Here is a 3,865-nt window from a genome sequence, read left to right on the forward strand (position 1 = left end):
ACGCGTTGTGTTTTAAGCCGCTGGTCAGGGACTTCAGCGGCAGTCGGCTAGGGGAAGTCCAGCGACACCACCGTTACGCCAGCTGCTGGTGGTGAGATCCCTTCTTTCCCTTCCTTTCTCTCTCTCTCTCTTTCTTTCTCTTTCTTTCTCTCTCTCTCTCTCTCTTTCTTTCTTTCTTCTTTCTTTCTTTCTTTCTTTCTTTCTTTCTTTCTTTCTTTCTTTCTTTCTTTCTTCTTTCTTTCTTTCTCTCTCTCTCTCTCTCCCTCTTTCTCTTTCTTTCTTTTGGAGAGGTTTTTGCTATAGGGCACATGTGCTCGCCAGACAGACAAAGAGAGACAGAAAGCGAGAAATCACCCCCCGGGGGGAATGGTCACGCCGCAATCCCTTCTCCCCCATTCTCCTCTTGGGATCTTGGGCACAAACGCACACGCGCCTGGCGTGAGTTTAAGCCACCGGGTCTGGGACTCGAACCGTGGTCACCTAGCGGGAGTCCAGCAACATAGCCATTAGATCAACTGCTGGTCCCGAGATCCATTTCTTAGTTGTTATTTTTCTGGCCAGTCAGACGTTTCTCTTCTGGGCATCATCACCCACAACTGCCTCTGTCTCCCTAGAACCCGCGTCAGGGTGAGCCTGACACTGAGGGTGCCCAAGTGGCACTGAGGAGAGGGCCCGGCAGCCCTCCCAGGCCTGCTCTATCTTTGGCTTATTGAGAGACCAAGAAAATAGATTTGTTATTCTTCAAACCAGTCCAAATGGTGACTTCAGTTAAACGCAGCTAAAACATCCTCACGGAAGAGCTGGGTATAGCATTCTAGGTTGAGAAGAATTTTTCCTTCAGAATTCGATAGCATTGCTCCCATCCTTGTTAAAATAAACGAGCTTCTATTTTGAAATACTTACAGTCACACGAGATTGTCACATCAGCACAGAGAGGACCCGCGCCCTCCGCCTGGCCCTGCAGTGATGACACCCCACAACCACACTGCAGCGTGAGCGGGACACGACGTCGGTCCTAGCGCTTCCTCGCACCCAGGCGGCTGCCAAAGTCAGTGCCTTCCAGAGAGGCCCTTTCCTTTCTTATGTACCTAATTTTCTCTGCAGAAGCTTCCAGAATCTTACTTTCCCCTTATTCATGGCAGAGTACATGCAGGTGCCCGTGAGAGTGACGGAGAGGGAGAGTGGGCCCCCCTGACTCCTGCTCACCTGCCTGCTGGGTCGTGGGCACATACGCCTGTCCTGGTGTTTCGGGCTGACTGGGCCGGGGACTGGAACCGCAGTCACCCTTGGCTGCCCTGGAAGCAGCGCATTACTGCTGCCCCGGGGCTGCCCCGAATCTTCTCTTTAGCCCTGGGGCTGTGAAATGTCGCGATGCTCTGCCTCGGTGTGGTCTCTCATTACACATCGTTCTGGATACTCGGTGGGTCCTTCCAGGCGGAGACTTGCGGTTCCCAGTTCTTGGAGATGCCATGGTATGGTCTGTCCTGTCTTATGCTCTTTTTTGAACTACTTTCAGGCGCTGGCCCCGGGTTGTCCCCGGCCCGCTCGGCGTCTGTCTCTCATCATTGCTATGCCGTCCTTTTCTCGGTCTTGTCCTTTTGGCCCCTGACTTGCTCTTTTCGGCTCAAAGGGTCCTTGGGACAAAGCGGCCCGCGTTTTGTTTTCTCCTGTTGCCTAAGAAGCCGCCACACACTTGGCATTATTTTAGTAACACCATTTATCGCTCTCTGTTCACACAGGTCAGAGTGTCGCTGTGGCCAGCTGTGTCCTCCGCTCTGGCCTCCCCAGGCTGACAGCTGTTAAGGTACCAGTGGCCTGGTCTCTCCGAGGCTCGGCTCCTCGCCCACGCTCTCTCCAGATGGGGGCAGAAGTGAGGTCCTTGCAGTTGTGGGACTGAGCGCCTCAGCTCCTGGGGCCGCCCTTTGTTTCCTGGCCACGGGCCCTCGCCCCGCTTGGGAGTTTGCATCCTCAAGGCCGGCAGGGCAAGGTGTCTGCTGCCGTTCCTGCCCCTCACCTCTGGAACCCGTGTGGGGCTCTCTTGGCTAGGCCAGGCTCACCGACCTGCGTGCCTTTTATTAACGCACAGTCAATGCGTCAGGGACCGGGTGCAGGGTAGGGAGGTCACCAGGTGTGCACGCCAGGGGCAGCAGTCTGGGGGCCGCCTTGCATCCCTTCCTGCACACCTCAGCTCGGAGCCCCCTGTTCTACCGAGGAGTCAGTATCCTTCCTCCGCTCTTCTGACATCACTTCTCCCATCTTTCTGTCCTTCCATTTCATCTTGGTGGGTCTTGGAGAGGGTAGTCACAGTGTGTGGTCAGTTTACAGGACTCAAAGTCCTTGACCAGTTAATTTTTGAAGGGTGTGGATTTATTCTTAATCAATGCAGAGTTTGATGCTGCAAACTTCTGAGAATTTTTCACCAGACAGCCTGCCAAACAACTTTTATTAAAACAACAACAAACAAACAACAATGGGACCAGCAGATTGGCATAATGTTTACATCACTGGACTCCCACTTAGTCGACTGTGGTTCGAGTCTAGACCCGGTCACTTAAAACTCACATTGGGCCCGTGTGCATGTGTGCCCAAGATCCCGAGAGGAGAATGGAGGAGAAGGGATTGTGGCATGGCCATTCCCCCTGGGGAGTGATATCTCGCTTTCTGTCTCTCTCTCTCTGGCAAGCACATGCGCCCTATAGCAAAAAAATCTCTCTTAAAAAAAAACAAACAAAAAAAAACCCAAAAAACAAAACCTGAGGAAAAAAAAATCAACTCACCACTTGATGGCAGCAAAAAATAAGGGACCCAAAGGAGCGTCCCATCGTGTGTGGGTGGGGACAGATAAAGCTCCCTCCCCCCAAATGTGAGAGACACGCTAGGTTTTGTTTTTTTTTTGAGAAGTTTTCACTACAGGGCCCGTGCGCTCGCCAGACAGAGACATAGAGACAGAAAGCGAGAAATCACCCCCCAGGGGGGATGGTCACGCTGCAATCCCTTCTCCTCCATTCTCCTCTCGGGATCTTGGGCATGCACGCACACGCACCTGGTGTGAGTTTTAAGCCACCGGGTCCGGGACTCGAAACGCGGTCGACTACGTGGGAATCCAGTGACATAACCATTACGCTAACCGCTGGTTCCCAAGACACGCTAGTTTTTGAAATGCATTTTGGTGGATTTTTGTTCTCAGCAGAACATGCTCCTGTAGCATCTCCCTGAGGCTGGACGCTGTCGTCTGAGAGGGGCCCCGGCCTGCGCCAGCATCATACCTGGCTGGAGTTTAGCACGGAGTTGAAAACCTACTGCAGAGGCAGTGAAGGAGAGGCGCTCTGAGCCCGGGCTGGCTGTGAACCTCGTAGGTCTAGCCCGAGGACTAAAGCCTGGCGTGTTTAAGGCAGGCTGTGGAGGTTCGGGCCGAGGCAGGGTGTCAGGAAAAGAAACTTTCCTTCTGCTCACACACTTCACCCTAACATGGCGAGGTTTCCCTCACCACCCGTTCCGAGAAGAAATCAGCAATGTTTTAGTCAAAAGTCATAAAGTGCTATTTCACCAGTTCAGTCTCATGTACTTAATCTATCTTCTGTTGTGGTTCGATCTTCCCAATTAAATTCTGGGATATAATATTCAACTCCAGACTTGTCCCCTGTTGTCTTTTATTTTGTATTTAACTTTATTTATTATTATAATGATTTGTTTTAATTTGACCAGAGGAAGCAAGCTGTCAGGTCCAAGACTTGAACCACTGTCAGCCACATGGGAGTCCAGTGTCTTTAACCACCATACCACCTGCCGGCCCCCATAATTCTGCTACCCTCTTTGAGGTGACTTGTTATGGCAAGCCCAGGAAGTAAACACACTTTTCTAACAT

The sequence above is a fragment of the Tupaia chinensis genome, unplaced genomic scaffold (genome assembly GCF_000334495.1).
Source record: "Tupaia chinensis unplaced genomic scaffold, TupChi_1.0 Scaffold000346_1, whole genome shotgun sequence".
NCBI lineage: Eukaryota > Metazoa > Chordata > Mammalia > Scandentia > Tupaiidae > Tupaia > Tupaia belangeri.